This window comes from Papaver somniferum, chromosome 11, assembly GCF_003573695.1.
Source record: "Papaver somniferum cultivar HN1 chromosome 11, ASM357369v1, whole genome shotgun sequence".
Classification (NCBI taxonomy): domain Eukaryota; kingdom Viridiplantae; phylum Streptophyta; class Magnoliopsida; order Ranunculales; family Papaveraceae; genus Papaver; species Papaver somniferum.
In genome coordinates this window covers 104,068,269-104,093,963 of record NC_039368.1, presented here as the reverse complement: position 1 = coordinate 104,093,963, position 25,695 = coordinate 104,068,269, and the positions used below count along the sequence as shown (strand labels likewise).

General features: G+C 39.0%; 1 pseudogene; it reads right to left on the bottom strand.

Annotated features, from left to right (window-relative positions):
- Positions 1–18,725: 18,725 nt before the first annotated feature.
- On the bottom strand, positions 18,726–18,825 carry LOC113325547 (annotated as a pseudogene).
- Between the last annotated feature and the right edge of the window lie 6,870 nt (positions 18,826–25,695).

Below are 25,695 nucleotides of genomic sequence, written 5' to 3'. Positions count from 1 at the left end.
GGCCGTACTTCTTGTAGAAGTCTTAAATAAATTAGCGGAAACCAATAACTGCCGCAAATCATCTCAGACATACAATTTGGATAGCCAATTTAACCGGTCTAGATCTAACTTGGACCGACCAATAGGATGTCAAGATCGCTACCATCCCCCACTCTCCTATAGGGACCGACCGACCTACATTTGGCATGCATAAATAGCTCCCAACAGCTTCCTGAAAATGGCCGGTCCGGACCAACTAAGCCACGCTCAATACAACGATGCGTCAATGCATCGATTGTTTTGAGCTGCTTGATTAAAAACGATGCTTTACATGCATCGAATACATAAGATATTTCATAAATATCGGTTTCACAAATAACTTTGTTATTTAACCTAATAGCGTTACATGCTATTCTTTACGGAGAGTCTCATGAATTGACTCATCACACATGACTACCCGCCGCCTAGCTTGCGCGTGATTGGTCAGAATAATTATGTCTTGCAAGAAAGACCCACTCAACAACTTGCTTCATGTTTTCCACGAAAATACTCGAGACATCAAACATGTCACAAACTGGGGGATGTTCATCAGGGTATTGGTTTGGCGGTTTACAACGTGCGGCGTGCAACACGCCCATTATGAGAAAGTGTCAGGAAAGACGGACAGTTAGTGACAACAAAGAAGTAGTGGGTGTAAACTGACTCGTCTTCCCTCATAGTAAGACGTGGTTTTCTACATTTTCACACGACCCCACTTCTCCATATATCAACTACTCCCACTTCCTATGAGATCAGGGTGCATGCAACTATGACTGATGTAAATAGGTTTCGACCTATTTTTACCAACAACGATAGTTTTGGTTATCAACACAGTATCTAGAAGAAAACACCAAAGAACTGATAGCTTACATTCCGCAAGCCAGTTTCATATTCTGATACAAGTCATAGAACAACCACACCTTCATAGTTCATCATTCTGATCTCAACACCTCCTTCGCTTCCCTCCCTAAGATAAACCCTTCTCCTTCATTTTGTGACCGAAGCAAGACTGGAACGACCATTTCTTGGTTTAGGCCATGATTGTACAGATTGATATCTCGAATCTTAAGTACTCTCGTGTAGTGCATTTGTTTGGGGTTTAGATTCGTTTCTCGGCGGCACACCCCAATTTACCATTTCCAGCAGAATCAGTTTTTACCCCAATACAACTGGAGACCACAGTGGGAGATTAATCTCTTGGTTGCGAAATCAATTTCTCAATTATCATTCCAGTTTTCTCAAATTAAAGATGGTGGATATTAGGTCCAGATTCAATCAAATTCATTTTAATCACCAATCCCAACTTTCCATTTCATGATGTACCCTGGTCATCGAAACCTTACAAAACCACGAATGCTCGAAATCCAAACACCATGGAAGGTATGATGGAAATGCTGGAGGACGTTGTCACAAATCAGAACAATATCATCAAGCTGGAAAATGCGCCGTTTTATCTCCTAAAGAGTATGGCAAACCGGTTGTGGCAAGAATCAGTAAACATGTGCTCGGAGAACGCCACCAATTTTAGAAGTAAGACAAAAAATGTTGAATCCTTGCCTGAGGCATGTGCCTCCGCCAACGACAATGCAGGCAGAGTACGCAGCCGCATCGTACGGGAGAAGGAAGGAAATGACCAACTAAACTCATCCAACGACAAAGAGCTGAGGCAATTTCACAAGACTATGGAAATAGATCTACCAGGTGCATCACAATATTTGCAAGATAAGGGTAAGGAGACGGCCTATGAAGCTTTGTTAGAAAACTTATATTTCCAGACCCTCGCAGAAGTTCAGAGAGTTGTCCAACAGTCTGCAGCCACGACCGCTCTAACCCTACTAAAAAAGAGAAGTACCTGAAGAAGGGGAAATCTACTAGGGCATCTGTGAAGATGAGAACTGCTTCAATGGACGGTATTCAGTCCAACCACTTCACATTGCTGTCATTGATGCAGATCCCTCAAGAGAAGTTGCACTTCAACAAAATTGCTGAACTAAACGATCTGCACCTGATTCAACACTCACTCAAGTATCGACTCCACCGTCGAAAAGATTTATGTGCCAAATCCTACGAGAGTTTTCACGACAACAGCTGCTGACGCGAGAGAAACCAGACTCGAAATACCCGCGCTTCCCGCTCCCTATAAGAAGAGTTCTGGAGTTACTGGAAGTTTGGGTACGAGACGGGGTGGTTCAACTGCCTCTTGTATGGCGTCCACCGACTGATCAAGAGATGTCAGATTCAAGATATTGCCACTATCATAGGTCCATCCATCATCTTACCAGTGAATGCAATGGTCTGCAGCGCATTGTCCAAGAAAATATTAATTCAGGAGAATTGCACTTGGGAACTGAAGATTTTCCACTTTTTCGCGGATCGACATAAAGATATTTTCACGGCCCCAATCATCGCCGTCCCCGATAGGCGCTTCTTATTTATCAATGGAATAATGATTCCGTCTGATTCCAGATGTTGCACTGCTAGATTTGCGTTACACAATGAATTTGGATTTGGAGCAATTATCCGGGAAAATTCATTTTTGTTAGGAGGCCTCGTGAACAAGGTTATCCTCAGGTGCAACTTATTTTTGTAATACCACTAATTCAATATTTATTTCATATAAAAGAATAAATAATCCAAGAAGAAAAATGTGTAGGAAACTCACCGGCTCATCTGTTGGCTCACTGGAAGATATGGATTCTCTACTACACTTAGAGGTACATTCTTCATCACCGCCAGATCCCGAACCTTCTTCGTCTTCCTCTTCATCTTCAAGAGACTCAGTATCGCCGGATTTATCTTCGGGAGGCACCATGTTGCGGCTGCTTGCGAGTCTAGCAAAGGCGTTCATATCATCAAGACCCTGAATTAAAAAAGATATGTTCAGGGAAGATAATCTGAAATATTTAAATAATTCGGCCAGGTCAGAAGGAACATCATACATACCTGCATATTGGAAGAATTGAAGATCACTGGGGATGTTGAAGCTGATTGGATACCACCTGCACGCCTTTTTGACCTCCGTTCCTTTTCCTGGGGACTGTTTCTACCTTGTCCACAAGATTTTCGCTTACCCGAAGGAAGCGGCTTCAACAACTTATGTTTTTCTAAAGTCTTAGGAGAGGGCTTGTCGCGTGGATCCATCACGACGTCTTGCACGGATTGATGAAGAGCAAGGAATTCTTCCTGCCAAAATTCCTTATACATAGGGGTTACCAACGGCTTTCTTCCTGGGAGTAAGAATGGGAGGCTCTTCTTTGTTCCGAAAACACTACTATCAAAAATAGATGACAAAAGGTCTGTTGAAGGCGTCAACGAACGGAGGAACATAATCCCATGGTCAAAACCCATCTAACGAGCGGCTCAGTCAATATTATAAGGAATCACATAGAAAGATTCCTTGAAGAAAGATGGAACATGTCCATGTGTACAGCTTCGCATAAAAACGGTTCTCCAATACTCATATTCTCTTTATCAGAGTGCAATGTTATGCCCGGGACAGAGGAAAAAGTATCCGTCTGAACTATAGATGTGTGAGCTGGCACCCAGGGACGAAAGTTAACTACATGCACGTTGTCAAAGTAATCGATGAGCCTTAAGCCAGGTTTTGGACGCTTCTTCAGCCAACAAAGTATTATAACACCTCCATATGTAATGGAAAACGAAGCTACAGGATTAGGAGCATAATCTTTGAAATTCTCCCACAACCATGCTTGGAGAAAGGCGATGTAAACGTATGATTTTATCTACATATATACGTTAGAAGCATACATGTACGCTGCTAGGCAATCCAGATGGGTATACAAGGAACCAAGAAACAAGTTGCCTGTGGGAAGAGAAACACCTTGCTCCAGCTTAATAGAAAATTTAACAAGCTTCCGTCTTATTTCCTTCTTGCTAGAGCCATCATCAAAAACATCTTTAGATAGCCACAAGCATAAAAATGCAGCGACATTGAGCGTGTCATTCAACACCTGATCCGGTTTCGGTTTCGTAGGAAACCATTCAGACACCCACCAAGTATAGAAGAATTTTTCATCATTTTCCTGCCTATTATATCCTTCGGCCTTATTAACTAGAGAGGCGTGCATTATTTCTTATTCGTTGGACAAGCTAAAATCGAGATTTCCCACAACCCGAAGATTTAGTGGAACATCTACGCTCTCTAAAGTAATAGTCATCTCTCCCCATCTATATATTGCCGCGTGGGTGGACATACACCATCTAGAAGTGAAAGTAATCAAACCTGCAGCATCTTTCCTAATAAGAAGTGTTGCATACGCCATGACAGCATCCGCGATTTGTGCCTTGATCAGATTGTTCCTGACATGGCCATTGCTCATCATGTATCTCATCCATCTGTCATAAGAGCGTAGTGGGTTATGGCAAATCTTGAAGTCGATGGGAGAATGTTGTAATATTTTTAATGCGGTAAATAAGAGTTCGTTGCTCGGACTTGAAAAGATTTAAAAACAAAATTGTATATACAAAATATGTCACAAGATCAAGAGATACTAGGACTCAGGATTCCACCATTAATCATTCACACAATTCATATATTTATTCTCAAACAATTATAGCTCAAATGATATCGACTATTATTCTTGCCAAGGTAGATTTTTAGAAGATTGATTGTAAATCACTAGCATGACGCATCAAAAGCACTTCGACCAAGCATACATCATCATACGATATAACAACCAATTAAGAAAAATCATAAAACAATTAATAAAAGTGCAAGTAGTCATAAAAGAATTAAATATAATTATCATATGCGTAAAGAACGGCTTACTCCATCATCCTAGTGTTGGGATTTATATACTCATATTAATCATGTTCTAAAAATACATTATTGATGCTCAAAGTATGATTAAAAGAGTTAGAAATTATAATACAGCGATTCTGAGACTCACAGAAGGCGTCAAAGAAAGAACGATAAGACGATACTGCTGTAAACAACGACACATGCAAACTGTTGCTGCCTCTGTTGAAGAACGACGGTTTCTGACTGCCTGTTCTTCATCTTCTTCTTCTTCTTCGAGCAGCAGCAGGAAGCTTTCCTGCAGCTTCCTGTTCTTCGTCTTCCAGCCTCTCTGCTGCGTCTCTGTGGTCTCTAAACTTCCCCAAACTTCTTGATAAATTCGCTAGCCTTTCTAAGACTCGAAAACCACCTATTTATAGCTCAACAGAGTCCCTTAAATTCGATCAAATCTCTGATTTCTCTTATCTGCCAGTTGGAAGGATAATCCGTTCTGTTTTGCTTTTTCACGCTATGTTAGCTATTAAATAGGTACCAAACTCTTCTTAAGACGTGAACAAGACTAAATACATGAATTTCCAGCGTCAAACTCTCCCAAATATCTCTCACAAATCTTTGAAACTTGAACAGCAGCGTGCGTGACCTGTTTGGGTTTTGTTTTGTTTCTCCGGCTATTCTAGCCCAATTGGCTGGGTCCAAACACATGTACATGGTCTTTTATCCTCTATGAAGTCCAGCCCAGTTGATTCCCACGATTTAATCTCCCTAAAAAAAGCCCAATGATTCGAACTCTTCGTTGTTCTTCACTGCAGCAACATTTCCCGCCAATTTTCAAGATTTGGAATTTGAAGATGGTTGCCCCTATCCAAAGTAGGGGTGTCGATAACAGGTACTTAGGGATGCCCTAGGTGGCCCTTATCCAAAGTGTGTGTGCCTTTATCAATTTCTCTTGGGTGCCTTTAGTACTTTTCTGGGATGTTTTCCGCACTTTTTCGGGGTTCCTCCGGGGTATTTCTGGGGTGTCTCTGGCATACTTCTGGGGAGCTTCTGATACGTTATCTACGGAGGTTCAAATGCCACATTTTAAGCCAATTTCGCCGCAAAAGCTTATTTCTCCAAAAACACCTTCAAAGACATAAAATAACCAAATAAGTACAAAATCGATCACTAACAATATATACAATTGGGACGAATTAGACATATAAATGCGTCTATCAAATACCCCCAAACTTATTATTTGCTAGTCCCGAGAAAATCAAAACTACAAAATAAAATCCTAACTCACTGTCGCAGGCATCGTCAATTGCATTTAGCGTATGCAATAGGCCTTTAAACCCCTAGGTGTCCCTAGTGGCCGAGTTATAGTCTCGGGAGGGCTTACAAGACATATACCCACAAAACCTGTACTCCAGACCTTAGCTATCTATGCAGAACCTTGGAAGGCACTAAAGAATCTCCTTGGTTGGCATACTTATTGACTACAGGAAGAAGTACCCTGATGCGAAATTCCAATTGATGTACACGAGTTTGCACTCAAGCATACTAAAATTCATATAAAGTGACAGAGCTCTACTAAGATAGTCGCACTATGGACATCAATATCCGGAGTCAAAACTAATCACATGGATAGATCAAGAAGATGGATATAGAAAAACATAGATGGTTTTGATGTTTACTAAGTGAACGGTGTTTCCCATATCTGTCTGAAGGCCTCCGCCAAAATGAACCTATCCTAATGGATTGAGATACTAGTCTGACTAATATCAACACACTGGCATATACAAGGGTACCAGTGGTCGATAACCTATCTCTAGGTCAACACAACTGGCATATACAAGGGTACCAGTGGTCGACTTTATTGAATTTATTCCTTTTGGTCAAATGGTCTGGTCTCATTTTTTTTTTTATAACTTTTTTTTTTTTCAATTTTTTTTTTCATGGTATCTCAATCACTCTAATTCACCCTAGCATTGGTAATAACTTGAATCGTGAGCCCCACCAAATCACTTAGAGTAACATAGTTTAAAAACAAAATAAAAATAGAAGTGAAAAGGACTCAACGAGATATGGTGAAACTATCATGTTATTTATAACACCTGAGCTCTGTGCTTTTATGAATAGACTCTTCTAGATGTTTCCATCTAATCAGATTGGTTCCTCAACTCCTACAACCAAAATGCTGCCATCCACTTAGATTAGTTAGTACAATCCTCAATAGGCATAAATTTCTAGGTTCTGGAGTTTATTTATTCATACTGCAACTAAAAAGTTTCTCCCATACCCCCAAACTTAAATCTAACATTGTCCTCAATGTTCTAAAGATAAAATTAAAAGCATGAAAAGGAGAAACTGTTACCATTTGAAGCAAAAGAGTTAAGGAAAGATATTACCGTGTTGCATGAGATTGGGTTACCTCCCAAGAAGTTCTAAGTTTAAAGTCCTCAGCCAGACATTGGAAAGGATTAGTCAACTCGAACCGTATAACAGTAGCCGAAATAACTGTGGGTCTTCAAAACCAAATAGAGCTGACCAAAGGAAACCGCAGTAAACCAAGAAAATGAACAAGAATAGCATGCCCTTACGTAGTTTCCTGATTAAGAAATTTATATCTAATTGTGCTTCAGGTTCAGGTTCTATGAAAGGGTCTACATAGAAAATTTTCATTGGCTGCGTTTCTTCATAGGTGGGATCCGAATCATTAGGTCCTAGAGTCTGGAAAAACTCAAATATGATCTTAGAAGCGCACAATAATAACCTAAATAACTGAGGATCCTCTAAGTCAATAATATTTGACTTACGTAATTGACCACAATGAGAATAGTGGTCATTCTTAAGAAAATGTGTCGATTCTAATTTCCTAAAGCATTTAGGTTTAGTCTCACAACTTAATATTCGACACATTTGGAATATAAACGTTCCCACAGTTGGAAGAAAACTATTTGGTGGGAAAACAAAGTCAATCTGGGGATCATAGCCTGGGTAAACCACATCAACCAGAGGATGGGTTTCTAACGACTGAACTTCTTCCTGGACATCATTAGGTTCGGGAAAACGAGTATGAAGGTAATCTTGTAAAATTGTCGAGGCAGAGATATCAAGTCCTAAGTGAAGGGACTTTCTGAGAGTTAAAGGTAAGGCACTAGGAAGGTGATAATCACCCCCAAACTTAGAGTTTTCAGTGTCTCTAGATAGACTAGTTACAATCTCCCTAATTTCTGGATCATTATATTCTTGAAAATGGTCAATTGATTCTTCTAATTTATTATCAGGTAGTGCATCTTTACTCATCTCTACGGGTATATCTTCTTCATCTAATACTATTGTTTCTAAGTCGCTAGACTCTAAAACAACATTTTCGGAATAAACCTGTTCCTCTAAACCACTATCGGCTTCGTAATCAAAAGGAAAAACTACATCGTCTAAAACGGTGGTATCCCTAATCAAATCCTCGTCCTTTTGAATAGGTGAATAATCATAAAAGTTATTTGGATTTGAACTAGAAATAATATAATCATTATAAAGCTCAATTGGATTAATAGATTCTTGATCACTATGCCTACATATTTCAGATTCTTCATTACTACTATCCTCATCATCATAATAGTACAAAGATGATTGAACCTTATCTAAATAAGTAGTGTCTTTTATTCTAGCCTCGTCCTCTAAATTAGGCAAATATTCGCTATTGATATCAAGGGTAGAATTAGAAACCCTATTTTGGAAATTTAGATTATTTCGAGCAGCATTAGCCAACTGTTCATTTTCTGCCTCTAGACGTGCCTGAATTTCACTGAGCATAACACTTATACGTTCACCACTCTCGTTTATCATCTCAGAATATCGTGTACACTCTTCCTTTGAATTATTCATTGCAACTAAACGTTTATACGTCCTTTCAATCCGTTGTTGGGTCTCTTCTAGAGATGGAACAGGTTCAGAAATATCATAATCAGGACTAGTTTCCAAAAACGAGTAACCAGTACTACAGTGTTCCTGATTTTCTTGGTCGTAAGACCAATTGGCGTGTGGATAGTAATTGGGCTCACCATGGTATGAACCATAACCTTGAAAAGGTTGGCGTTCCCAACTACTATTCCCACCATGGTCATAAAACTGATGATGTCCATATTCAAATTCAGGACGATACTCATTGTATTGGCTTCTATCATAACAGTTCGACATTCTTAATTGCAAGGGTATTCTACACAACCACAAATAAGGACGACTCGACTCCACCAAAACAAACCTAAAGATTTCTAGCAAACAAAAAGCATGATGGCTTCACTTAGATTGTTTCTAGACTTGCTTCTATCTCTCGAAGGGGAATTCGTTACAATTTAAGCAAACCTCTCTGGAATCAATCCGAGTCAAAGTAAGTTGAATTGAGGCGAGGGAAGCTCAGTGGAGCTTTGATACCCAAGGCCTCACCGCTATCACAAGGCGGCGCAGTCACGCATTCAACTCACAGAAACCATCATGAACTTCGAGGTGTGCTTAAGAAAGTAACCAATATCCTTCGAAATTTTTTCCTGATAAGCGCGATACCCTATCGGTCTCGTTCTAGTCAAGTTTTAATCTTGGGTTCGCGTTAGGTTTCGTTTTCCTAAGGCGGGCAAGAAGGGAGCGGTGATGAAATCCGAACCCTTATCTTGTATTGACCAGTCCTTGCCCTTTACTAGGAATTTAAAAACAGGGGATTCGCGGGTGTTTCGAAAGCTTACCTCCCGTACCAGACGGGGGATGAACCGTTGAAGTCAACTCGAGCCACGATTCCTATGTCATGTACGAACCCGAGGGGCCGAGACGATATTGTAATCGTCGTCCTTCCCTGCAAACAATTTATATTTATTTATTTTTTATTAATAATAAGACCCTTCCGTAGGGTTAAAAAAATAAAAATAAAAATAAAATAAAATGTCCAAAAGTCCAGAATAAATTCCAAATAAAAAGTCCAAAAATTACAAAAATTATGAAAAGTAAAGCCTATTTACAAATTCTAAAAAAAAAAAAAAGCTATATACAAAAAAAATAATAAAAATAAAAATTAAATCCTAAAAAAAAATTATGTCTTTTTTTTTCTTCTCTTTTAGCTTTAAGCTTTTAGCTTTAAGCTTTTTGTTCCCAAGTCCTTAGTATTGCACTTCGAACCTGTAAATCAAAGACACAAAAAGAAACGTAAAAAGGAACAAATAATAATAAAAAAAAAGAACCTAAAAACAAGTCCGCGTCGGAGGCGCCATTTTGTTGTAATATTTTTAATGCGGTAAATAAGAGTTCGTTGCTCGGACTTGAAAAGATTTAAAAACAAAATTGTATATACAAAATATGTCACAAGATCAAGAGATACTAGGACTCAGGATTCCACCATTAATCATTTACACAATTCATATATTTATTCCCAAACAATTATAGCTCAAATGATATCGACTCTTATTATTGCCAAGGTAGATTTTTAGAAGATTGATTGTAAATCACTAGCATGACACATCAAAAGCACTTCGACCAAGCATACATCATCATACGATATAAAAACCAATTAAGAAAAATCATAAAACAATTAATAAAAGTGCAAGTAGTCATAAAAGAATTAAATATAATTATCATATGCATAAAGAACGGCTTACTCCATCATCCCAGTGTTGGGATTTATCTACTCATATTAATCATGTTCTCAAAATACATTATTGATGCTCAAAGTATGATTAAAAGAGTTAGAAATTATAATACAACGATTCTGAGACTCACAGAAGGCGTCAAAGAAATAAAGTATGCTCAATGTATACTGCTGTAAACAACGACACATGCAAGCTGTTGCTGCCTCTGTTGAAGAACGACGGTTTCTGACTGTCTGTTCTTCGTCTTCTTCTTCTTCTTCTTCGAGCAGCAGAAGGAAGCTTTCCTGCAGCTTCCTGTTCTTCGTCTTCCAGCCTCTCTGCTGCGTCTCTGTGGTCTCTAAACTTCCCCAAACTTCTTGATAAACTCGCTATCCTTTATAAGACTCGAAAACCACCTATTTATAGCTCAACAGAGTCCCTTAAATTCGATCAAATCTCTGCCAGTTGGAAGGATAATCCGTTCTGTTTTTCTTTTTCACGCTCTGTTAGCTATTAAATAGGAACCAAACTCTTCTTAAGACGTGAACAAGACTAAATACATGAATTTCCAGCGTCAAACTCTCCCAAATATCTCTCACAAATCTTTGAAACTTGAACAGCAGCGTGCGTGACCTGTTTGGGTTTTGTTTTGTTTCTCCGGCTATTCTAGCCCAATTGGCTGGGTCCAAACACATGTACATGGTCTTATATCCTCTATGAAGTCCAGCCCAGTTGATTCCCACGATTTAATCTCCCTAAAAACAGCCCAATGATTCGAACTCTTCAATGTTCTTCACTGCAGCAACATTTCCCGCCAATTTTCAAGATTTGGAATTTGAAGATGGTTGCCCCTATCCAAAGTAGGGGTGTCGATAACAGGTACTTAGGGATGCCCTAGGTGGCCCTTATCCAAAGTGTGTGTGCCTTTATCAATTTCTCTTGGGTGCCTTTAGTACTTTTCTGGGATGTTTTCCGCACTTTTTCGGGGTTCCTCCGGGGTATTTCTGGGGTGTCTCTGGCATACTTCTGGGGAGCTTCTGGTACGTTATCTACGGAGGTTCAAATGCCACATTTTGAGCCAATTTCGCCGCAAAAGCTTATTTCTCCAAAAACACCTACAAAGACATAAAATAACCAAATAAGTACAAAATCGAGCACTAACAATATATACAATTGGGACAAATTAGACACATAAATGCGTCTATCAGAGAAGCCAAATACTCTTTCCTATGGAGACAAAACCCTACCACACGCTCTGGATAAATCGACTGAACAGTTCCTTCATTCTCTGAATCAGTAAGTCATGTATCCTTGCAACCGTGTAAGACCTTGTGGAGAATTCATCATCTACATTCGTCTTATCTTTTGAATTGTTAACACTTCCCAGTGTAGCAGTAGAACCATCTCTAGGTGACATCTTATCCAAACAAGAATTCCTTATGTTACTGTTCACTTTTGGAGTAACTACAATGATCAAGACGAGAGAAGAGTCACTACTTAATACTTCAAAAAAAAAGGAGATCCAAACATGCCAGTTCTTATCAAAATTCGATATGGCCACCAGTGGTCTGAACCTACAGAAACTAACATGGATATTATATGCAAAAACAAAATTTTGGCAAAATATTTTGGCCACGGAACATCACACCCACGGCCAAGTCGAGTGGGGACTTGCACCCACTCGAAAGAAATTTTTTTCTTTCTTGCCGCGGGTATTATGCCCACGGACAAAACCTAAAACTAGATTTTCAAAAAAAAAGAGCCACAGTGGCACTTACCTCAAATTCTCCTATTGGCCTCACTATGATCCTGTTGTCGTTGATCACCTCTACCGATGTTATTAATCCTCGCTCCGACGCTACCAGCAAAAGAAGATTCACTCAGGATCGAATGGGATTCCAAAACCTATGGAAGTAACACGTAAAACTGGAATTCATACTCACAAAAAAATAGAAGACGAGTAGGAAGTACTTACTTCGTTGATGTTCGACGGCTCGGCGATGAAGCTGCATGCGGCGACAACGGCACCAACTACTACTGAGGAGGATCGAACGGAAACAAAAAAAAAAAAGAGGAGCGTCGCTCCCTTTTTATGTTCATGGATTTTTCCAAATCCGAGTGGGAGAAGGATCTCCTCTCGGTCCCTGCACGAGGATGACCAGGCGGTCCCATGACTGCCATACTTACGCCATGTGGATAAGTTTAGCAACACGTTGTTACAAGGACCACTAGCTTCCCGGCTTCATTGCGGAAATCCAAATACATCTCTCCTGGTAACTCCCATTTTTTTGTCTTGATAATTCCATTTTATCTGTCACCATCTAGTGCTTACCCCGCAAGAATGTCACTGTTACGTACTAAGCATGAGACTTAATGTTGATGGTGGTTTTAGTTCAGGGATAAAATTGTGAAACCATGTGTTTAATGTGATGTCATTCTGTAAAGAAATAGAGCCATTTAAAAATAATGAGGGCCTAGGCGTCTTAACTTACATATGTATTGAGCCATTCAGTATATGTATATAAAATTTATTCAGAATGGTGCATGTAGCAACAATCCCAAACATTCTATAAATTTTATTAATCTCTCGCCTGCATTATTCATTAATGTATGGCTTATTGAGTATTTTTCTTATGCTATGTTCCTCGAATGAACACTTAATATTGATATGACATGACAATTAGTGTTCACTCGCAGCTGAGTAGCATGAATTTCCCGAAGTATCAAGATTAAGGTCTGCATGAAAGTACGCAGTCAGAAGACGCGTTGACTTCTCTCTGAGAATAAAATTAAGCATTTTGTGTCATCACACAGAATTCACCAATTTTGTGACAGCTCGCAAAATTCAAATTTTAACCTAATTAATTTGCAAAAATTAGGTTTTTTGCGCCGATGCAATATATCTAACCCTATTGGTCGAGACCAAACCTAGGTAAGCTAGGAAATTAATCCTCCATGGACCAGTAGGAGCAAAATCCTACCAAAAGTAGAAAACAAGAAATAAAGAGGAACTGCGGCAAGTAAAAGCAGCAGCAAAGGGAGGCGTGGCCAAGCCACTTGGCCGGTCGATCTGCTCCAGCAGGCGCCGCCCATGGACGATCGGCCACACTCCATGTTGCCGCTTGTCAGCCCCCTTTCCCATCGACCAAATAGATCGCTTTAAATGCGCCACACGCACTTTTAAATAAAGTTGGAAGTTGGCTGGTCGACACACCTAATTCCTTAAAGAATTTAATATAGGATGCCCATGTCAGTCTAAAAATGATCACGTCCGTACGTTTTCTCCACTCGATTTATCAAGTCTAGCCACTTCTTAACATGGTCGGAAAAGCACCACCATGCACATCGGCGGGCCCCACTAACGACTTGGCCAATCGGAATCCTTCCAACTCGCCAACAAAGCCACTAAACGATTGCCCAGAGCTAGTTGGTCGCGCGACTTACAAAACCCTAATTTCTATTAAGCAGTGTTACATTACTGCCGCAAAACGATCTCGGCCGTCCAACTTCGCTAGCCGAATTGATCGGCCTAGATTCAATTCCGATCAACGGACAAGGAACGGATACACTCACTAGTGGCCAGACTATACCGTTGGATGGTCGAATGATCCACAGCATGCCGCAAACACCAAAAAACGTTGGCCCAAAATGGGCTGGCCACTCGGCTTTTAAAACCTAAATTAAATAAACGGCAGCCATTAACTGCCGCACATCATCTCGACCGCCCAACTTGAAGATGTGAAGAAGCAAGGAGCTACAACGACAACAATCATCCTTCTACTTGAGGTTAGTGATATTTGACTTGAGTTGTTTCATTCCCTAACGTATTTTTCAAGTCGTGCATATTGAAAACAAAACTGCGAAGCATGTTTGAACTCTAGATAGACATAGTATTAAGGAATACAATACGAGGTTCATTGCTTAACCATTAAACTTTGTAGATAAGACATATCCATAATCATTTGAATGTTATTGTGATTGTGTATGGGTATGAGGTGAGGATTTCATCCTAGGGAACAATGTTTACATGTGTTCTAAGGAAGTAAATTCATGAACTTGGTTTGTGAATCGAAAAGGAAATCGTTAGGCGTTATTGGGATTGTTGTTCATTCCGTATCTTTTGAACATACAATATGTGTGATTTAGTAGAACCGTTCATGACTTGTTGTGTTCTTGGTAAAACTATTCACAAAGGCCTGACTTATGTATTGGTATGACTTTTATTGGTGAAACCGATTTTAAGTAATCACCTGAGATGACATGATCGGGTTTGTGATTTTATGTCTGACCAAAACTGGGAAAAGGGGAACCGATCCTAGTAAGAGGTGCATTACATCACAAAGGGGAACCGATCCTTGTATGAGGTGAAGCAGGTTTATAGCAGAAAGGGGAACCGATCCTATGGACATGTGCAACACGGTTTTAGGTAAAGGGGAACTGATCCTATGGACATGTGAAACACATTCAAGTTAGATACCATATATATATGTGGGGAACCGATTCTAGTACCTAGTGAAACGAATTTTGGAAAGCTAGTGTGACTATGCACAGTACTCACATGGAGGTAGAACCGAAACTTGTTTTGGTAGAACCGTGAAACCCATGATTTGTGATTGAATGTTATTTGATCAATCACATAGTACTTGAAAGTCATATGAACCAATTCTAAACTTGTTTGGAAGTGTGGCAAATCGGTTTCAATGTTGTAAGGATGAAAGAGAACTTACAAAGTTAGGATGTCGACATACTTTGAACACGTGATGTGAATGTTTATTATTTAATTGTTCAAAGTTATTACTTAATAGCTAAGGTAAGAGAATTCCAGGATCGAAACACGAATAAGTTAAGAATATTTTAATTAAGGTTATTAATTTCATTTTTAGGAAAATAAGAATTAGCAATGTGCATTTACTAATTAATGGTTTTCTGAGAGATTTCGATCAATATTTTTGGACAGAGCATTTCCAGGAATTATGGAAACCGAATTTGTGCTTTAATGAATAGCTTGAGAATATTTTTGGTTTTGGAAATTTCTTGGTGTCCAAACTTCCTAGTCTATAGATACTTGAAGTTTTCATTTCTATCAAATTAATCCTTCATAACAGCAAACTACCTCTTGTTGTGCTGCTACTGGTGAAGCCACCTATTCGGAGAGGAGAGTAACCTAACTAGGCGAAATCTCTTACGGCCTCTTGATAGACACATTTTTGTGTCCGATTTTTCTCGATTCTATATGTTGTTAGGGCTCATTTTTGTACTTATTATGGTATTTTATTTGTTTGTAGGTATTTTTGGCCAATAAACATTTTTGGAAAAAATTGGCTCGAAAAGTTGTCGGAAAGCACCCGGAGGACATTTGCTATTCGGACTCTCACTTTGGATAAGGGGTAACCTAATTACTAAGGGGCATCCCATTTCCAGGCAGTTGCTAATCGCACCCCTACTCTGGATAAGGGGCAACCATCTTCAACATTCAAAAACCAGGTTTTTGGCGGGAAAAGATATGCAGTTAAAGAACAGTTTTGGCAATCGTGATTTGGAGGTGTTTGAGGTCGATTAAACCTCTGATTTTCATAGGATAGACTCCTTATGGGTCTAGGAATCTGATATGGGTGTTTAAATCGATTAGATTGGGCTCAATCGACGGATTTTTCTCACAACAGAAAATATGGAAAGTCACGTGTGTGACCTGTTTTAGGGAATTTTAGAGAGATTAAAATGCTATAAACCTTCCCAAAGATTTGTATATATCTAAGGAAGAGTTTAGAATAAAAAGGAAAGCTCAGAAACACGTAGAAATCCTAAAACAAGAAATTGCCGCAACTTGGCCGTGAAGAGAAGGGAAGAGATTTTGGAAGATTTGGGAGAGATTTAATCGGTATTTCTGATATAAATAGATGTCTTGGGTCATATAGAAGAGGTCTCGAGAGTTTGGGAACCTAAGGAGAGCCATAGAAGAAGAAATCACAGCTTTACCAAACTCTGTTTCTGCTGCTGCTGCTGCTGAAGAAGAAGAACGCGAAGAACATTGACGCTCGGTAGACAGTCGCAGAAAAGTGTGGTTGTTTAACAGCTGAAGAACATTAAACTATTCAGGGCAGTCTTATTCTAGGGTCTAAAAATCAGCGACAAAGCAACAGTTTTTCTGTAACAGTTCCATTGTAACAGCTGTTTTGTAACACCAATACACTGTTGCAAACAGTCTGTGTTATTACTTTTTACTCTTTTAATCATCTTTTGAGCAACAAACACATATTTTGAGATCATGATTAATATGAGGAGCTAAACCCCATTGTTGAGGCGATAGAGGAGGCTATTTTCCCAACAAAAAGTGGTATATTCTATTTTATCTTTTTATTATTTTCCTTGAACTATTATTGAATATGATTTTTATTTGAGTGATTGTGATCTATTTTGATGGAGTATGCTTAGTTTTAAGACTTTTGATGCTTCATACTTGGTATTTACAATTATTACTTTTGAAAATCTACTTGTTGCAATATTTTAGAATCAAATTAAACAAGAAAATTGCACAAATATAAGTATTGATTTAATCACTTTGAATTTGGAAAATAGTGGAATCTTAGCCTTAGTATTTCTTTTAGTTTTGATACCATCTTTGATTGAGTTTGCTATAATTTTTAGTGAGTTTTCTATTTTTGTATTAGAATTTAAGTCTAATTAATATCCTTCACAAGTCTGAGAATCGAACCACTTTTACCACTATCTACAAATCACATCAATTTTTGGCGCCGCCGACGCGGACTTGTTTTTAGGGTTTTAGATTTATTTTTTATTTTTTTTATTTTTTTTGTCCTTTTTTATGTTTTTGGGTATTTATCTTGTGTCTACAGGTTCTGGATCATAAAGAAAATTGAGCCAAAGAGTTTGGTGATTTCATAAAGACTTGGAGCTAAAGATTAAAGCAAAAAGAACAGAAAAGAAGAAAATTTTATTTTAGACAATTTAGTTTAGGGTTTGTTTATTTTATTTTAAAAAAAAAACTGTATTAGGGTTTATTATTTTTGTAATTTTTCTTTATTTTTTTGGACTTTTGGACTTTGGGACATTATTTTTTTTTATTACCGTACTGAAGGGTACTTTAAATATAAATTGTTTGTAGAGAAGGAGGACAATTACGATATTGTCTCTGCACCTTGGGTTCGTACACTAGACATCGGAGTCAGTGGCCCGAGTCGACTACAACCGATTCATCCCCCATCTGGAACGGGAGGTAAGATTCTAAACACTCGTGAATCCCCTGTCAGCGAGTTACTGGACTCCTTCGTATGCATATATGTTGAGGATTGAATACGGACATTTATTTTTCTAGTAAAGGGCAAGGCCTGGCCATACAAGATAAGGGTTCGGATTTCATCACCGTTCTCTTTTTGCCCGCTTTAGGAACACGTAACCTAGCGAACCTAAGCCTAAAATTTTGACTAGAACGAGACCGATAGGGTAACGAGCTTAACAGGAAAGTCATTCGAAAAATATTGGTTACTCTTTTAAACATACTTCGAAGTTTTTGACGGTTTCTGTAAGTTGAATGCATGACTGCGCCGCCTTGTAATACCGGTGAGGCCTTGGGTATCAAAGCTCCACCGAGATTCCCTCGCCTCTATTCAACTTACGTTAACTCGGATTGATTCCAGAGGGGTTTTCTTAAATTGTAACGAATTCTCGTTCGAAGGATTAGAAGCTGGTCTAGAAACAATCTAAGTGGAGCCATCATGCTTTTTGTTTGCTAGAAATCAATAGGTTTGATTTGGTTGAGTCGGCCTTGATCTGTGTTTGCTTACCCTTCCAATTTAGAAAATTCTATTGTATGCCTGAATGTAAAAGAGACGCACTAGGTAGATTTGTTAAAGAGAAACCTAGTAGTTCGAAGCGTCTCGATTACCTTAATCTAGAAAGTCCGGATTTTGAAGAGTCTGTTTTTGAACGTTCGTTGACTAAGGAGAGAATCCCTGTTGCTCCGATAGCGCCAGAAATGACAACTTTGAAAGCTTTTTTGAATCCAACTAGGACTACCCGTCCTTCGTGTATTAAGTTAGCTGAAACGGAGGAACCCTATGAACTGAAACCTGGGACCTTACAGATGCTCCCAATCTTTTTAGGGAAAGAAAATGAAAACCCTTATTACCATGTTAGGGATTTTGAGGAAATTTGTAGTACTCTAAGAATTAGAGGCTTAGATGATGATGCTTTGAAACTTAGGTTATTCCCATTTTCCCTGAAAGATAAGGCCAAGTCATGGCTGTATAGTTTGGACTCCGAGTCAGTTGAGACATATGAACAACTTACATCTGCCTTTTTTAATAAGTTTTTCCCCAGGCACAAAACATCGTCTATTAGGACGCAAATATGCACATTTTCACAACAAGAGGGAGAATCTTTATATAGGTATTTGGAAAGGTTCAATGATTTATTATCCCAGTGTCCTCATCATGGTTTAGAAAAGGTTAGGCTAGTTCAGATCCTTTATGAGGGTTTAGATTATTCCACAACGACCATGGTTGAGTCTCTATGCACTGGTGGATTTGAAAACCAACTTTTGATGCGGCGATGGAATTTTTTAATGAAATCGCCGAAAAAACCCAGCAATGGGAAAATAGTAGCGCACCCCAGAAAACAATTCTTTTAAGTAGAGGAAACGTTAATAGGGTAGAAGGAGTCTATGAATCAGATGACAAAATTGCTGCTACATCAAAAAGGTTAGAAGCCTTAGAAGTGGACCAGACTAGTGGTAAAGTGGAGCCTTTTTGGGAAGGCCAGAATATTGAAGAGCAGGCCAATGCTCTTTATAATAACACTAGATTTGATAACCGTCAAAAGATTGACCCATATTCAGAAACCTATAATCCTGGTTAGAGAAACCATCCGAACCTTTCGTGGTCTAAGGGCCAAAGTCAATGTCAGTTTAGTAATTCTAATGCTCCCCCAGGTTTTGGCTATACTAAGAATCCTTCAGGACTAGCTCAGTTTCAGAATCAGTCAGATAAGAAAATCCTACGTTTAGAGAAATCTCTCTCCTTGTTAACTCAGCAAACTGCAAAATTCCAGTTATCCGTAGAACAGATTCTACAAGCTAGTAACAGGATAGGACAAGAAAATAGTCAGGCTATTTCCGAGTTAAAAACCCAGGTTGGTCTGATAAGTAATTCTTTGAGAGAAAAAGGTAAGTTTCCTAGACAAACACAACCCAACCCTAGAGGAGTTCATGAATTAGGTGCAAAACCATCGAATAAATTGAATGCTGTTAGAACCCTTAGAAGTGGTAGAGTTGTAGAAAATAAGGTAACCATTCCCGATAGTGAACATACTGTAGTTCACCCCTCAGGATCTCACCTCTCAGGACCAGTAGCTGAAGAGACTGATAAAGTTTCTGATGATGTGAATTCGGTTCCTGAAAGGTCTGATTTTAGGCCTAGATCCCCATTTCCTCAGCTATTAGTACCAACAAAGAAGGAATCGAACTTTAATGACATAGTGGAGGTTTTTAAGCAAGTTATCATAAACCTTCCCTTATTAGATGCAATTAGGCAAATTCCTGCTTATGACAAGTTCCTTAAGGATATGTGTACGTGAAAGCGAAAACTTAGCGTCCATAAGAAAGCCTTTTTAGCTAGTCACGTAAGTTCAATCATTCAGAACACCACAACTCCAAAGTACAAAGACCCAGGTTCTCCTACCATTGCTTGCACAATAGGTAACTTCCGGGTAGAAAAAGCTTTACTTGACTTAGGAGCCAGTGTGAACTTACTGCCATTCCATGTATACTTACAGCTAGGACTTGGTGAAATGAAATCTACTCAGATGACACTGCAGTTAGTTGATAGGTCTGTTAAAATCCCTCGAGGTGTTATCGAGGATGTTATTATTGAGGTCGACAAGTTTATTTATCCAGTGGATTTCGTGGTCCTAGATACCCAACCTGTCCCTGACCCAGAGAACCAGATACCTGTGATTTTAGGTCTCCCATTTTTAGCTACGTCTAATGCGATCATTAACTGTCGAAATGGTGCGATGAGTTTATCTTTTGGAAATATGACTATGTATATGAACATTTTTAATGTCAGTAAGCAACCTCATGATCTAGATGACACATGTGTTGAGGAGGTGAGCATGATAGAAGCCTTAGTTCAGGAGTCATTACCAAACATCTTGCCTGAAGACCCATTAGAAAATTGTCTATCCCATTTTGGTTTAGATTTTGACGACAATAGCACTATTGAACAGGTGAATGCTCTATTAGATTCTACCCCTGTGTTAGACACTGATAGATGGAAAGCTAGGTTTGAACCGTTACCAGTTTCTGAGACCACCCTAATTCCTTATTTAGAAGAGCCCCCAAAGTTGGACCTTAAACCACTACCCGATACTCTAAAGTATGTGTTTTTAGGCCCATCTGAGACTTTACCTGTAATTGTAGCTTCCAATTTGGATAGTGATCAGGAAAGTAGGCTAGTAAATGTACTTCAAGACAATAAGTAAGCTTTAGGGTGGACTATAGAAGACATTAAGGGTATAAGTCCTACTGTGTGTATTAGAGGTGTCAACGGGTCCGGGTCCTCCCGGGTATCACTAGACCCGGACCCTACTTATAAAGGTCGGATTCGGGTCCTAACGGTTCCGGGTCCGGTTCCTACACTTGTGGACCCAGAACCGGACCCGTTTAAATACTCGGGTACCCTCCGGTCCCGGGTACCCATTGGGTCTTAAGAAAACTATTAAAAAAACCTCAAAAACTTAATATTTGTCTCTTTTTGTCTTGGATTTAAATAACTTTTATAAAATTTATTATTATTTCTTATTAATGTACTAAAAATGATTAAATGTAAGAGAAAAATTTAAAACGAGTAAAATATCAAAGCTAAAACTAGCAAAAACATGAATAAAAGTATGAATAAACGGGTACCCAATACCCGCGGATACCCAACGGGTATTACCCGTTTGGACCCGTTTAGATTCGGGTCAAATCGGGTAATTATCCGTCGGGTCCTAAGTTGCTAATGGGTCCAACTTTAGGACCCGGAACCGGACCCAAGTCTATCGGATCCGGTTCCGGGTAATGGGTACCCATTGACAGCCCTAGTGTGTATGCATCAGATTCATTTATAGGAAGACTCCAAACCTTCTAGGGAGATGCAACGTCGACTGAACCCTAACATGAAAGAGGTAGTTCGAAAAGAGGTGCTTAAGTTGTTAGATGCGGGTATTATTTACCCAATTTCAGACAGTAAGTGGGTCATCCCTGTTCAGGTTGTCCCCAAGAAATCAGGTATCACTGTAGTCCAGAATGATAATAATGAATTGATCCCAACCCGAGTGACCACGGGATGGCGTGTGTGTATTGACTATAGGAAATTGAACAAAGTCACAAGGAAGGATCACTTTCCCCTTCCTTTTATCGACCAAATGCTAGAGCGATTAGCTGGACATAGTCACTATTGCTTCTTAGATGGATACTCCGGTTATAATCAGATCGTTATTGCCCCAGAAGACCAAGAGAAAACCACTTTTACATGTCCCTTTGGTACCTTTACGTATAGACGCATGCCTTTCGGGCTATGTAATGCCCCTGCAACTTTTCAGCGTTGTATGATGAGCATATTTTCTGATATGGTAGAACGGTTCTTAGAAGTCTTTATGGATGATTTTTCAGTATTTGGTTCATCTTTCGATGAGTGCTTGCATCATTTGACATTAGTGTTGACTAGGTGTAAGGAAAAAAAGTTAGTGCTTAATTGGGAAAAATGCCATTTCATGGTTAAATCAGGAATTGTATTAGGGCACATCGTCTCTTCGAAGGGTATAGAGGTAGACAAAGCCAAAGTTGACCTTATTAAGACTTTACAGGTCCCAAAAACCGTAAAAGATATTAGGTCATTCCTAGGGCATGCAGGTTTTTACCGTCGATTCATTAAGGATTTTAGCTTGATTTTTAGACCTCTTTGCAATTTTCTTGCAAAAGATGTTAAGTTTATCTTTGATGATGCTTGTTTAGAGGCTTTTCAGAAGCTTAAACTTTACTCACTACTGCCCCGATAGTCCAGGCACCTAACTGGAACCTACCCTTTGAGATTATGTGTGATTCTTCACATTATGCTATAGGCGTCGTTTTAGGACAACGAGAAAACAAATTACTTCATGTGATTTATTATGCTAGCAAAACTCTGAATGATGTCCAAATGAACTACACAACTACCGAGAAGGAACTTTTAGAAATCGTTTTTTCCTTGGATAAGTTTAGGTCCTACCTATTAGGTTCTAAGATCATAATCTATACAGATCATGCTGCTTTAAAATACATTTTATCTAAGAAGGATACCAAACCTAGATTGATTAGATGGATCCTATTGTTACAGGAATTTTCCCCAGACATTAGATACAAAAAGGGTGCAGAAAATGTAGTAGCAGATCACTTGTCTAGGCTAGTTGTTAGTTCCCCTAGTGATTCCCTTCCTATAAGGGATAGCTTTCCTGATGAAAAATTGTTCTCTGTTTTCCAATCACCTTGGTATGCAAATATAGTGAATTATCTTGTTACTGGTCGAACCCCTCAACATTGGGATAAGCAAGATCGTTCTAGGTTTTTAGCCGAGGTTAAGCATTTCTTTTGGGACGATCCTTATCTGTTTAAGTATTGTCCGGACCAGATTATTAGGAGATGTGTATCTGAGAGTGACCAGTCTAGTATTATCTCCTTTTGCCATGAACATGCATGTGGGGGTCATTTTAGTGCTAAGAAGACTGCTGCTAAGATTTTGCAGTGTGGATTTTACTGGCCTTCGTTGTTTAAAGATTCCCATAGTCATTGTGTTTCTTATGAGCGTTGCCAGAAGTTAGGAACCATTTCCCGTAGAAATATGATGCCTTTGAACCCTATTTTAGTGATTGAGGTCTTTGATGTGTGGGGAATTGATTTTATGGGTCCATTTCCTATTTCGTTTGGTTATCTTTACATACTTGTCGCTGTAGACTATGTGTCTAAGTGGGTTGAGGCGGTTCCGTGTAGAAAGAATGACCACAGGGTCGTAGTCCAGTTTTTGAAAGAGAATATACTTACACGTTTTGGTACGCCGTGAGCTATAATTAGTAATGGAGGTTCACACTTTTGTAATAGACTGTTTTCTCTTTTAATGAAACAATACGGTATTACCCATAAAGTAGCAACCCCATATCACCCTCAGACTAGTGGTCAGGTAGAGGTTTCCAATAGGGAAATTAAACGTATTCTAGAGAAAACAGTTAATCCAAATAGGAAAGACTGGTCGTCGAGGCTTACTGATGCCTTATGGGCTTACCGTACTGCGTTTAAGACAACCATTGGAATTTCACCTTATCGTTTAGTGTTTGGGAAGGCATGTCACCTGCCTATTGAGTTAGAGCATCGAGCCTATTGGGCTATTAAGAACTTACACTTTTCACTTGACAAGGCAGGAGCTCAAAGAAAGCTCCAGCTCAATGAGTTGGACGAGATTCGTAGAGATGCATACGATAGTGCTAAGGAGTATAAGAACAAAATTAAACTTGTGCATGATAGGAATATTTTATGAAAGTTATTTTCTCCAGGTCAAAAAGTTCTTCTGTATGACACTCGTTTGCATCTATTCCCCGGGAAGCTGCGCTCTCGGTGGACCTGTCCTTTTGTGGTCTGTACTGTTTTTCCTCATGGCGCTGTTGAGATTGAGACACCAGATGGTAGTAGTTCTTCGAAGGTTAACGGTCAGCGATTGAAGCCCTTTTTAGAGCCTTTTCCTACAGGTGATGTTAAGGAGGTCCCTCTGGAGATTTTGTATGTTGTATAATATTTTTGTAGGTTTTTGGTTACACTTCACCCAGGTACTATCTTTCCGACTTCTCTCTTTACTATTTCCTCTTGTTACTTATATTTTTGGTACAGTTCTTTGATTAAAAACATTAAGGACAATGTTAGATTTAAGTTTGGGGGTGGGGTAGAACTTTTTGTTACCTTTTCGTTGCAATAAATAAACTCCAGATCCCAGAAATTTATCCCTATTAAGGATGGCACTAATCTAAGTGGATGGAAGCATTTTGGTTGTCGGAGTTGAGGAACCAATCTGACTAGATGACAACATCTAAAGAGTCTATTCATAAAAGCACAAAGCTCAGGTGTTAGAAATAACATGATAGTTTCACCATATCTCGTTGAGTCCTTTTCACTTCTGTTTTTATTTTGTTTTGTTTTTAAACTATGTTTCTCTAAGTGATTAGGTGGGGCTCACGATTCAAGTTGTTACCAATGCTAGAGTGAATTAGAGTGATTGAGATACCAAAAAAAAAAAAAAGAGAGGCCAGACCATCAGACCAACTGGAATAAATTCAATAAAGTCGACCACTGGAACCCTTGTATATGCCAGTTGTGTTGACCTAGAGTTAAGATTATCAATCACTGGTTCCCTTGTATATGCCAGTGTGTTGATATTAGTTAGACTAGTATCCCAGTCAATTAGGATAGGTTCATTTTGGCGGAGGCCTTCAAACAGATATGAGAAACACCGTTCACCTAGTAAACATCAAAACCATCTATGTTTTTCTATATACATCTTCTTGATCTATCCATGTGATTAGTTTTGACTCCGGATATTGATGTCCATAGTGCGACTATCTGAGTAGAGCTCTGTCACTTCATATGAACTTTAGTATGCTTGAGTGAAAACTCGTGTACAACAATTGGAATTTCGCATCAGGGTACTTCCTCCTGTAGTCAATAAGTATGCCAACCAAGGAGATTCTTTAGTGCCTTCCAAGGTTCTGTGTAGATAGCTAGGGTCTGGAGTAAAAAGGTTTTGTGGGTATACCTCTGGTAAGCCCTCCGGAGACAACACTCCGCCACTAGGGACACATAGGGGTTTAAAGGCTTATTGTATACGCTAAATGCAATCGACGATGCATGCGACAGTGAGTTAGGATTTTATTTCTATTTTATTTTTGCTCGAGGACTAGCAAATAATAGGTTTGGGGGTATTTGATAGACACATTTTTGTGTCCGATTTTTCTCGATTCTATATGTTGTTAGGGCTCATTTTTGTACTTATTATGGTGTTTTATTTGTTTTTAGGTATTTTTGGCTAATAAACATTTTTGGAAATAATTGGCTCGAAAAGTTGTCGGAAAAAACCCGGAGGACATTTGCTATTCGGACTCTCACTTTGGATAAGGGGTAACCTAATTACTAAGGGGCATCCCATTTCCAGGCAGTTGCTAATCGCACCCCTACTCTGGATAATGGGCAACCATCTTCAACATTCAAAAACCAGGTTTTTGGCGGGAAAAAAATGCAGTTAAAGAACAGTTTTG